Consider the following 13,720-nt stretch of genomic DNA (forward strand, 5'->3'; position numbering starts at 1 on the left):
TAATTTAACACTGTCAGTGTTAGTTTTACACTGGTGATTTTACTGTGTACACATGTGCTCTGTCTTGCTCCCACTGACTTTCATTCACCCTTTCTCCAGAGCATATCTCCACCTCTCCAGGATAGTCTCAACCTGCTCTCTACTGTCATTACAGATCACAATTCATTTATTCATTTTCTATATCCACTCATTCCTTTTAAGAGTCATGGGGAGCCTATGCTAGTGGTCACAGAACAAGAAGTGGAGTACACCCTGGACAGCATGCCAGTCTATCCCAGGGCCACACACACACAAAAACACATTCACACTCTCATTCACACCTATGGACAATTTAAAGTTTCCAGTTCACCTAACCTGCATGTCTTTAGAAGTGGGAGGAAGCCAGGGCACCCAGATGGAACCCACGCAAACAAGGCAAGAATATGCTAACTCCACACAGAAAGTAATATGCAGATAACAATCTCAAGATGTTCTTACTGTGAGGGAACAGTGCTAACCACTAAGCCACTGCCAAACAGATCTGACGTCTGTCAGATCTCATATGTCAACCTGTCCATCAACATTACAAACAAACGAGAAAGGGCTCAGAGCCAATCCTTGATGTAATTCCATCTCCACCTTGAATGCATCTGTCATTCATTCTGTGCATCTAACCACTGTCACACTACCTTTGCATACTTCTCTACAACTGCAGACTTCCTCATACAAGACTACAACTCTTCAATTGGCACCCTGTCGCAGGCTTTCTTGAAATCCACAAACAAGCAATGCTGGTCTTTGTGGACTTCTCTATATTTCCCCATCAGCACGCTCAGCATAAAGTTTACATGTTTACATGTAGTAGGGTTGGGTATTGATAAGATTTTATCGATATCGATGCCATTATCGATTTTGCTTACCGATCCAGTTAGTAACTTTAATCTGCACAAAAGTGACTCACGACTGACATATTCAGGGATGAAAGTGGTGAAAAACAAAAAAAGCTGAAACCCAAAATTACCCCCAACACCACCTGCACGAAAATGTTTGAATTCTAGAAGCTCTGAAATGCAATCTGGGACTATTCCAGACAATAAACTGCAGTGAGTGCAGCATCCATTTAGGTGAGAAAAAAAAAACAACTTTCCTTATTCAAATTCATTCCAGTAGTATTCTGCTCTTACTAGGATGCAGCAGTTTTGTAGCTTGGCAGATAGTTCTGGAGGAAATCACTGAAGAAATTAACACATTGAAAATATGGCCGAAACAAACTGTCATTAAACTTAAATAAGACAGGGATGAAATGGAGGTGTAAGAGTCATTAGGTGTTCACAGGAAACAGTTATTTCTGTATGTATGTATGTATTTATTTATTTATTTATGTATGTTCATTGTTAGTTGGTTTTATATTTTCTGTTGCATTTTTATTCAGGTTCTTTTTGTCTCTTTCTCTAAAATTGTATACCACTAGTGTAATTGTATACCATTAGTGGTTATTACTATTATTGTTGTGGTTGCTATTATTATTAATATATAAACAAAAATAAATTTAAAACATATTACAATTTGTAATACATTTGACTCTTTTACGACAACAAACGCGTATTACACAGAAAACAAATACACCCGAACATGCTGACAGCTGCAACTGCTTAATGCTAACTTTAACATTGAAAATGCCCTAGACATGCTAACGCGTTAGCATCGGTCCCGTTTTTAAGTTATAAAATACATCTATCAACTGTTTCAGAAGACCATACCAGGTTGGTTTAACATAAAAAAGGTGAATAATACTCACAGACATATACTCTTTAGGGTTTTAGTGGGGGAAAATTAAGATAAAGCGAAAGAAAAAATGAACCAACGAAGCAATAGATCAAAGCACTGCTTCAATCTGCGAGTCACTGCTTCGACTGGTTCAAGGTTCAAAGCAAAGCCGCGCTGCAGAAAAGTTGATTACAGACCCGCTGCAGGGTCTGTAATCAATGTAGAGAAATGATCATTTTCCTGAACAACACCCCCCAAAACAACGGCCACTCTGAAGGACCGATAAGGGAATCGTTAAGCAAAAAGCTTATTGATGTCGGTGGATTGAATCATTTCTTAACGATACCCGAAAGGAACCGGTTCTCGATACCCATCCCTAACCTGTAGTGCTCTTTTTTGGCATGAAACCACATTGCTACTTGCAGATCTTCATCTGCTTTCAAAGCATAACTTCCACTAGTCTTTTCCATAACTTTATATTTTGCCAGATCAACTTTATGTCTATATATGTTACTGCAGCTCTACACACCAACCTTATTCTTAAAAACTGGAACCAGTACACTTCTTTTCTACTCCTCAGTAATTCTCTCACTTTGCAAGGTTTTATTTAACAATCTGATTTAAAACTCCACTGTAATATCTCTAAATCAATTTCATGCCTCTTCTGGTATGCCATCTGCACCAGTTGCCTTTCCAAACTTCATCCTCAGTAATCTGTTCCATTTCCTGATTTACGCTCTACACATCACCAAGACTTCTCTCCTTCTCTCATTTTCTTCATTCATCAGCTCCTCAAAATACTCACTCCACCACACATCACACATTTTCATATGCATCCTTTATTACCCACACCTGCTGCACATCATTTTCATCTGTAAAGTTCCCTGCTCCTGGATGCCCCAGCTTGACAACATGTTCCGTGTTTGGAACACTGACAACATTCCTCTGTGAGGCACATGTCTCTGCCTGCTGTCCTCACGTGGAAATATATAAAACATCTTTTGCTTTTGCGCCCGGCTGCAGTGGCTGGACACAGTGCACCTCCTCCATGTCTTTATTGATTTCAGGCATTTTTCCGCACTGGCCAGCAATGGTAGCGCAGTGGTAACGTTTCCATCTGGTAATCAGAGCTTATGGGTTCGAATCCTGTGAGTGACTTTTTTTTTTAACCAGGGTTATTTAACCGCAGGGTCCTGTATTGTGTTCCCTTTTATGTATTATATCAGGGGTGGGCAAGTTGTTCCAGAAAGGGCCAAGCAAGTGCAGGTTTTCTTTGCAGCCACTGACTCCATCAGGTGATTTCACTGATTAACTGATTCCATCTGCTCAAAGTGATATTAATCAGTGAAATCACCTGGGGGAGTCAGTGGCTGCAAAGAAAACCTGCACCCTCCTGGCCCTTTCTGGAACAAGTTGCCCACCCCTAATTTATATCAACCCAGTGATATTCACTATACAGCTGGTTTTTATTTTATTGTTCTCCACATCAGTGGCGTGATGTGGTGTAGCTGCTCGCACTTCGGTGTGTAACTTTGCAAAAACAATGTCGGACTCTGTTGTTTTCTCTGGGCCCCTCCCCAATCAGACCGGGAGTGACATGTTTAGCCGCATGTTCTCCTTGAATTGCTGGCTGTCTGAGTGGTGTCCAAAAAATGAGGTGGGCTTCATTGATAATTGGCAAAGCTTCTGGGGAAAACCTGGTCTTGTTAGGAGAGACGGCATCCATCCCACTTTAGAGGGAGCAGCTCTCATTTCTAGAAATCTGGCCAATTTTTTGGGATCCTCCAAACTGTGACTGTCTAGCGTTGGGACCAGGAGGCAGAGCTGTGGTCTTATACACCTCTCTGCAGCTTCTCTCCCCCTGCCATCCTCTTATTACCCCATCCCCGTAGAGACGGTGCCTGCTCCCAGACCACCAATAACTAGCAAAAATCTATTTAAGCATAAAAATTCAAAAAGAAAAAATAATATAGCACCTTCAATTGCACCACAGACTAAAACAGTTAAATGTGGTCTATTAAACATTAGGTCTCTTTCTTCTAAGTCCCTGTTGGTAAATGATATAATAATTGATCAACGTATTGATTTATTCTGCCTAACAGAAACTTGGTTACAGCAGGATGAATATGTTAGTTTAAATGAGTCAACACCCCCGAGTCACACTAACTGTCAGAATGCTCGTAGCACGGGCCGGGGCGGAGGATTAGCAGCAATCTTCCATTCCAGCTTATTAATTAATCAAAAACCTAGACAGAGCTTTAATTCATTTGAAAGCTTGTCTCTTAGTCTTGTCCATCCAAATTGGAAGTCCCAAAAACCAGTTTTATTTGTTATTATCTATCGTCCACCTGGTCGTTACTGTGAGTTTCTCTGTGAATTTTCAGACCTTTTGTCTGACTTAGTGCTTAGCTCAGATAAGATAATTATAGTGGGCGATTTTAACATCCACACAGATGCTGAGAATGACAGCCTCAACACTGCATTTAATCTATTATTAGACTCTATCGGCTTTGCTCAAAAAGTAAATGAGTCCACCCACCACTTTAATCATATTTTAGATCTTGTTCTGACTTATGGTATGGAAATAGAAGACTTAACAGTATTCCCTGAAAACTCCCTTTTGTCTGATCATTTTTTAATAACATTTACATTTACCCTGATGGACTACCCTGCAGTGGGGAATAAGTTTCATTACACTAGAAGTCTTTCAGAAAGCGCTGTAACTAGGTTTAAGGATATGATTCCTTCTTTATGTTCTCTAATGTCATATACCAACACAGAGCAGAGTAGCTACCTAAACTCTGTAAGGGAGTTAGAGTATCTTGTCAATAGTTTTACATCCTCATTGAAGACAACTTTGGATGCTGTAGCTCCTCTGAAAAAGAGAGCTTTAAATCAGAAGTGTCTGACTCCGTGGTATAACTCACAAACTCGTAGCTTAAAGCAGATAACCCGTAAGTTGGAGAGGAAATGGCGTCTCACTAATTTAGAAGATCTTCACTTAGCCTGGAAAAAGAGTTTGTTGCTCTATAAGAAAGCCCTTCGTGAAGCTAGGACATCTTTCTACTCATCACTAATTGAAGAAAATAAGAACAACCCCAGGTTTCTTTTCAGCACTGTAGCCAGGCTGACAAAGAATCAGAGCTCTATTGAGCTGAGTATTCCATTAACTTTAACTAGTAATGACTTCATGACTTTCTTTGCTAACAAAATTTTAACTATTAGAGAAAAAATTACTCATAACCATCCCAAAGATGTATCGTTATCTTTGGCTGCTTTCAGTGATGCCGGTATTTGGTTAGACTCTTTCTCTCCGATTGTTCTGTCTGAGTTATTTTCATTAGTTACTTCATCCAAACCATCAACATGCTTATTAGACCCCATTCCTGCCAGGCTGCTCAAGGAAGTCCTACCATTATTTAATGCTTCAATCTTAAATATGATCAATCTATCTTTGTTAGTTGGTTATGTACCACAGGCCTTTAAGGTGGCAGTAATTAAACCATTACTTAAAAAGCCATCACTTGACCCAGCTATCTTAGCTAATTATAGGCCAATCTCCAACCTTCCTTTTCTCTCAAAGATTCTTGAGAGGGTAGTTGTAAAACAGCTAACTGATCACCTGCAGAGGAATGGTCTATTTGAAGAGTTTCAGTCAGGTTTTAGAATTCATCATAGTACAGAAACAGCATTAGTGAAGGTTACAAATGATCTTCTTATGGCTTCGGACAGTGGACTTATCTCTGTGCTTGTTCTGTTGGACCTCAGTGCTGCTTTTGATACTGTTGACCATAAAATTTTATTACAGAGATTAGAGCATGTCATAGGTATTAAAGGCATTGCGCTGCGGTGGTTTGAATCATATTTGTCTAATAGATTACAGTTTGTTAATGTAAATGGGGAATCTTCTTCACAGACTAAAGTTAATTATGGAGTTCCACAAGGTTCTGTGCTAGGACCAATTTTATTCACTTTATACATGCTTCCCTTGGGCAGTATTATTAGACGGTATTGCTTAAATTTTCATTGTTACGCAGATGATACCCAGCTTTATCTATCCATGAAGCCAGAGGATACACACCAATTAGCTAAACTGCAGGATTGTCTTACAGACATAAAGACATGGATGACCTCTAATTTCCTGCTTTTAAACTCAGATAAAACTGAAGTTATTGTACTTGGCCCCACAAATCTTAGAAGCATGGTGTCTAACCAGATCGTTACTCTGGATGGCATTTCCCTGATCTCTAGTAATACTGTGAGAAATCTTGGAGTTATTTTTGATCAGGATATGTCATTCAAAGCGCATATTAAACAAATATGTAGGACTGCCTTTTTGCATTTACGCAATATCTCTAAAATCAGAAAGGTCTTGTCTCAGAGTGATGCTGAAAAACTAATTCATGCATTTATTTCCTCTAGGCTGGACTATTGTAATTCATTATTATCAGGTTGTCCTAAAAGTTCCCTAAAAAGCCTTCAGTTGGTTCAGAATGCTGCAGCTAGAGTACTGACGGGGACTAGCAGGAGAGAGTATATCTCACCCGTGTTGGCCTCCCTTCATTGGCTTCCTGTTAATGCTAGAATAGAATTTAAAATTCTTCTTCTTACTTATAAGGTTTTGAATAATCAGGTCCCATCTTATCTTAGGGACCTCGTAGTACCATATTACCCCATTAGAGCACTTCGCTCTCAGACTGCGGGCTTACTTGTAGTTCCTAGGGTTTGTAAGAGTAGAATGGGAGGCAGAGCCTTCAGCTTTCAGGCTCCTCTCCTGTGGAACCAGCTCCCAATTCAGATCAGGGAGACAGATACCCTCTCTACTTTTAAGATTAGGCTTAAAACTTTCCTTTTCGCTAAGGCTTATAGTTAGGGCTGGATCGGGTGACCCTGGACCATCCCTTGGTTATGTTGCTTTAGACGTAGACTGTGGGGGGGTTCCCATGATGCACTGTTTCTTTCTCTTTTTGCTCCGTATGCATCACTCTGCATTTAATCATTAGTGATCGATCTCTTTTTCCTGGTTCTTTCCCTCAGCCCCAACCAGTCTCAGCAGAAGACTGCCCCTCCCTGAGCCTGGTTCTGCTGGAGGTTTCTTCCTGTTAAAAGGGAGTTTTTCCTTCCCACTGTGGCCAAGTGCTTGCTCATAGGGGGTCGTTTTGACCGTTGGGGTTTTTCATAATTATTGTATGGCCTTGCCTTGCAATGTGGAGCGCCTTGGGGCAACTGTTTGTTGTGATTTGGCGCTATATAAGAAAAAAGTTGATTGATTGATTGATTGACTGCCTTCCTGCTCGAAAGACACCATCTCGTGTACAAACCGTCGCACCGGGATTGTGCACGTCTGCCCGTCAGTGCGATGTTTTCGTGGTTCACTGATACGAGCCATTTCACCGTGAGTCGCCCTGAGCTGGACTTATTCATACTATGTGTGAAGGGGTCCTAAGTAAAATTGGAAAGATATTCAAAGATTCCACCTTCCGGAATCAATAACTTCAAAGCAACCCTAATCCTAACCTCTTTCCAAACACTGCAATACAGACAACAAACTACATCTGACCAAAACCATTTTCCCCCCAAATAAGGCATCCTCTATTCTTTGTGAATTACATCAATCTTGACATGCAGTCGGTGCGAAACTGAAGTTCAGGGCCATCAAAAAATGCTTTGATAAAATAACGTCAATAATGTCACATTTATAGTTTGTAGTGCCACCAAATGCACATCACACATCAATGAGCTCCCTCTGGTTACAGCACTTAGATTGGAAAAAAAAGTACTATTACATAATTTCAAGGATGTTTTATTCCAATAAATCTGAATAAAAACTCAATAATTTTTTATTTATAATATGTAGTGCAACCAAACTCACATCACACATCAATGCGCTCCCTCTGGTTGTATTACAGCAATTAGATTGGAAAAAAAGTACTATTACATAATTTCAAGGATGTTTTATTCCAATAAATTTGAATAAAAACTCAATAACTTTTTATTTATAACGTGACATGCAACCAAACTCACATCACACATCAATGAACTCCCTCTGGTTGTACGACAGCACTAAATGCTGAGATGCATGAGGTGGATTACATTCCCAATGAACCCCCTTGTTGACTCAAGAACTTCTGCACTAAGATGTTTGGCTGTTTTTGATTCAGGCCCAGGTCCTTTGATGCTGCTATTAAGTTTGTTGCACAGTCTGACCCTAACTGCTTTCCAGGTATGTTGGACAGTATGTCCCATGATCCTGGACCTTGCTTATCACACCACACAGACAGAGCACAGGTTTCAGGTAAACAATGCGAGCAGGTCACCTGCATATAAATGTCAAATGCAACACTTTCCAACAAATCACGTAGTTCTACTGATCCACACACAGGGCAAGGGCCTGCCCATCTGGCTGCGGGCCGAGAACAAGCTTAAAATATAGGCGGGGCACTAGGTCGGGACTCTTGTATGCAGCTATGGTGGGGAACGTTTGCTACAAGAGTCCAGTGGTGTCGTAATGACTCTGTTCATTCCGTGAAGGTATGTTTTTAATACAAATCTGATTTTGAAGTCTGTTTCCTGTCACTCTCTGAGTCTTCAAGTTTTTTCACCACATTAAATTGCCAGGAGGGAATCTGAAGGCAGAAAATCCCCCACAGGTCCATGGATTGCAACGAAACACCTTAGTGCATTAATGCAGCTAGAAGTATCCAATGAGTCAGTTATCTCAATGTGAACGGCTCTTGAACTCATGCAGCTAAAGAGCACTGCACATCTATTAGTTTGGTCCTGCCCACCTCTGGTATGTCTGGAGATGACTGACCAGGGTTTGAATATATCCATCCCTACATATGAGAAAGGGGAGTTGGTGATGTAATTGTTGGTATACTACACATCTGTGCAAGACTGAGGCAATAAGCCACTTTCCTCCTATGATCCAGAAGCCTGCTGCTCTGTGAGCCCCTTCTGTGAAGTGACAGCCTTGATGTTTTACTTGCTCATGATATTCTCATACTAGCAGCAGGGAAACATGACTATTCTTGGGCAAGATGAGGGGGTTCTTTTCTGTCATGCTTACGTTTGCATAATGTAATCTGTCACCAACACAAATCAGTTCATTTTCAAGAATAGGACTGAGCTTCTGAAGGGGACTGGCTTTGGTGACAGTCTGTATGAGTGCAAGGGCTGTAAACTCTTTTGAGAAGACTTCTTCCTGGGTAGCTCTTATGATGACATGTCTGGCCTGAGACAGCTCGTCTGGTGTACGTGGGAGGTGACAGAGATGCCACCCTTTATGTTTTCTGAACTTGTTGTTCAGTTTTTTTCTGGCAAGAGGTGAAGCGAGTAGACACTTGTTCACACTTGTTAGGCAAGCGATGTCGAGGAACTCTAAAAGGAAGAGGGGCAACCCAGCCATTGATTCATCCCTGTAAACTCTGTCCATGGTTTCCAAAAAGATTGTCTGAGTCTGTCTCATTGAAGACATTTTGTCCAAGCGTCTCCAATGATGGTTCGCAGGATTTATCCTTCTGCTTCCTGACCTGGCATACATTCTCAGTCAGCTTCATGAAGCTTATGCAGGGTGTGAAAATAGTGGCACGGCCATTTTGCAACACATTTGTCTTGAATGTGCTCATTACTGGTTTATGTACGTTCCCCAGACAACCATTACTAACCTATACTTGGTTCACATGACAAGACAATTATGCCGATTTATGACTTGATCTTCACCTTCTGACAATCTTAAAGAAGCCCCGACGATCATGATGGCTCTAAAGATAATATTAACTGATATTCCTGCTGTGTATGCTGTGTTAAGAGTGCTCTAGTCTGCTTGGAAGGATGTTGGGACCGCTCAGATGTCAAATCGTGAATATACAATATGTTGGATTGTCTTGGCCCAATATCCCAGCATGTGGGGTGTCACCCTACGTGTGCCCTGAGCACAAATGAGCATGCAGCCCGTTGAATGTGGCATGTAGCCAATCAGAAAGTGAGGTGACAGAAGCACGGAGGAGAATCCAAAATTGTTTACTCCAAAGTCACGTTTGAAGCCGCCGTTAGTTCCCCTCCGGCAGATCCCGAGCAGCCGGGAAAGCAGGCTGACTGGGTAACTGTGAGGAGGAAGCGTAGCCCTAAACAGAAACCCTTGTACACCACCAACCCGTTCACATTTCTAACCGTTTTTCCCCACTCGGCGACACACCCACCGAGGATCAAACTCTGGTTATTGGCGACTCTGTTTTGAGAAATGTGAAGTTAGCGACACCAGCAACCATAGTCAATTGTCTTGCCAGAGCAGGCGACATTGAAGGAAATTTGAAACTGCTGGCTAAAGCTAAGCGTAAATTTGGTAAGATTGTAATTCATGTCGGCAGTAATGACACCCGGTTATGCCAATTGGAGGTCACTAAAATTAACATTGAATCAGTGTGTAACTTTGCAAAAACAATGTCGGACTCTGTAGTTTTCTCTGGGCCCCTCCCCAATCGGACCGGGAGTGACATGTTTAGCCGCATGTTCTCCCTGAATTGCTGGCTGTCTGAGTGGTGTCCAAAAAATGAGGTGGGCTTCAGAGATAATTGGGAAAGCTTCTGGGGAAAACCTGGTCTTGTTAGGAGAGACGGCATCCATCCCACTTTGGATGGAGCAGCTCTCATTTCTAGAAATCTGGCCAATTTTCTTAAATCCTCCAAACCGTGACTATCCAGGGTTGGGACCAGGAAGCAGAGTTGTAGTCTTACACACCTCTCTGCAGCTTCTCTCCCCCTGCCATCCCCTCATTACCCCCATCCCCGTAGAGACGGTGCCTGCTCCCAGACCACCAATAACCAGTGACAGCCTCAACACTGCATTTAATCTATTATTAGACTCAATTGGCTTTGCTCAAAATGTAAATGAGTCCACCCACCACTTTAATCATATCTTAGCTCTTGTTCTGACTTATGGTATGGAAATTGAAGACTTAACAGTATTCCCTGAAAACTCCCTTCTGTCTGATCATTTCTTAATAACATTTACATTTACTCTGATGGACTACCCAGCAGTGGGGAATAAGTTTCATTACACTAGAAGTCTTTCAGAAAGCGCTGTAACTAGGTTTAAGGATATGATTCCTTCTTTATGTTCTCTAATGCCATATACCAACACAGGGCAGAGTGGCTACCTAAACTCTGTAAGTGAGATAGAGTATCTCATCAATAGTTTTACATCCTCATTGAAGACAACTTTGGATGCTGTAGCTCCTCTGAAAAAGAGAGCCTTAAATCAGAAGTGCCTGACTCCGTGGTATAACTCACAAACTCGCAGCTTAAAGCAGATAACCCGTAAGTTGGAGAGGAAATGGCGTCTCACTAATTTAGAAGATCTTCACTTAGCCTGGAAAAAGAGTCTGTTGCTCTATAAAAAAGCCCTCCGTAAAGCTAGGACATCTTACTACTCATCACTAATTGAAGAAAATAAGAACAACCCCAGGTTTCTTTTCAGCACTGGAGCCAGGCTGACAAAGAGTCAGAGCTCTATTGAGCCGAGTATTCCTTTAACTTTAACTAGTAATGACTTCATGACTTTCTTTGCTAATAAAATTTTAACTATTAGAGAAAAAAATTACTCATAACCATCCCAAAGACATATCATTATCTTTGGCTGCTTTCAGTGATGCCGGTATTTGGTTAGACTCTTTCTCTCCGATTGGTCTGTCTGAGTTATTTTCATTAGTTACTTCCTCCAAACCATCAACATGTCTATTAGACCCCATTCCTACCAGGCTGCTCAAGGAAGCCCTACCATTAATTAATGCTTCGATCTTAAATATGATCAATCTATCTTTATTAGTTGGCTATGTACCACAGGCTTTTAAGGTGGCAGTAATTAAACCATTACTTAAAAAGCCATCACTTGACCCAGCTATCTTAGCGAATTATAGGCCAATCTCCAACCTTCCTTTTCTCTCAAAAATTCTTGAAAGGGTAGTTGTAAAACAGCTAACTGATCATCTGCAGAGGAATGGTCTATTTGAAGAGTTTCAGTCAGGTTTTAGAATTCATCATAGTACAGAAACAGCATTAGTGAAGGTTACAAATGATCTTCTTATGGCCTCAGACAGTGGACTCATCTCTGTGCTTGTTCTGTTAGACCTCAGTGCTGCTTTTGATACTGTTGACCATAAAATTTTATTACAGAGATTAGAGCATGCCATAGGTATTAAAGGCACTGCGCTGCGGTGGTTTGAATCATATTTATCTAATAGATTACAATTTGTTCATGTAAATGGGGAATCTTCTTCACAGACTAAGGTTAATTATGGAGTTCCACAAGGTTCTTTGCTAGGACCAATTTTATTCTCTTTATACATGTTTCCCTTAGGCAGTATTAGACGGCATTGCTTAAATTTTCATTGTTACGCAGATGATACCCAGCTTTATCTATCCATGAAGCCAGAGGACACACACCAATTAGCTAAACTGCAGGATTGTCTTACAGACATAAAGACATGGATGACCTCTAATTTCCTGCTTTTAAACTCAGATAAAACTGAAGTTATTGTACTTGGCCCCACAAATCTTAGAAACATGGTGTCTAACCAGATCCTTACTCTGGATGGCATTACCCTGACCTCTAGTAATACTGTGAGAAATTGTGGAGTCATTTTTGATCAGGATATGTCATTCAATGCGCATATTAAGCAAATATGTACGACTGCTTTTTTTGCATTTGCGCAATATCTCTAAAATTAGAAAGGTCTTGTCTCAGAGTGATGCTGAAAAACTAATTCATGCATTTATTTCCTCTAGGCTGGACTATTGTAATTCATTATTATCAGGTTGTCCTAAAAGTTCCCTGAAAAGCCTTCAGTTAATTCAAAATGCTGCAGCTAGAGTACTGACAGGGACTAGAAGGAGAGAGCATATCTCACCCATATTGGCCTCTCTTCATTGGCTTCCTGTTAATTCTAGAATAGAATTTAAAATTCTTCTTCTTACTTATAAGGTTTTGAATAATCAGGTCCCATCTTATCTTAGGGACCTCATAGTACCATATCACCCCAATAGAGTGCTTCGCTCTCAGACTGCAGGCTTACTTGTAGTTCCTAGGGTTTGTAAGAGTAGAATGGGAAGCAGAGCCTTCAGCTTTCAGGCTCCTCTTCTGTGGAACCAGCTTCCAATTCAGATCAGGGAGACAGACACCCTCTCTACTTTTAAGATTAGGCTTAAAACTTTCCTTTTTGCTAAAGCTTATAGTTAGGGCTGGATCAGGTGACCCTGAACCATCCCTTAGTTATGCTGCTATAGACTTAGACTGCTGGGGGGTTCCCATGATGCACTGAGTGTTTCTTTCTCTTTTTGCTCTGTATGCACCACTCTGCATTTAATCATTAGTGATTGATCTGTTGGGAAGGTGTCGTAACACGGACCCACAACAGGGGGCGCAAATGAACGGACAATGGATAAGAAAAGGAGTAACAATTTAATGTTGTGAAAAAACACAACGGAATACAAACAAGAATAATGATGCCAATTGTACACAGGAGGACTGTGGGCAGGCTCGAAGATAGGAGACCTCGGATGAACGAAGAGCCGGGGCCCACACCGCTTCCACCACCAACGGCCTGAAGAACACCGAAGCCGCCAAGCCCTGAGTCCCCAGGTGGTCTCTGTCCTCCGTTGTCGGCCCTGGTACTGCTGGCAGACAAGAAACAGAAGGCGGTGAGTGTGAGTCCTCACACCCAGCAACCTTTACACTCAATTCCTCCGGGAGGGATAACCTCCACCTCCAGGTACGTCTTTACTCGTGCAGCTCCCGTTTGTCCCTCTTCTGGGTCTTCACGGGAATGCGACTGCACACAGAACAATGTTAGACAATCAGTAATTCAGCAGAGAACGTTACCTCTAGTAGTAGAAGATTTCTCGGCGAGGAGGTGGAGTTGCAGTCCGGCCTTTATGGTGATGGTGATGAGATGAATGAGTGACAGCTGGTGCTGAGG

The 13,720-nt window shown here is 41.5% G+C and overlaps 1 protein-coding gene across 2 annotated transcripts in view; it reads right to left on the reverse strand.

Annotated features, from left to right (window-relative positions):
- pde4d (phosphodiesterase 4D, cAMP-specific) overlaps positions 1-13,720 on the reverse strand; it is a 769,874-nt gene that overhangs the window by 271,964 nt on the left and 484,190 nt on the right. The window lies entirely within an intron of this gene.

This window comes from Thalassophryne amazonica, chromosome 5 (genome assembly GCF_902500255.1).
Source record: "Thalassophryne amazonica chromosome 5, fThaAma1.1, whole genome shotgun sequence".
Classification (NCBI taxonomy): Eukaryota; Metazoa; Chordata; class Actinopteri; order Batrachoidiformes; family Batrachoididae; genus Thalassophryne; species Thalassophryne amazonica.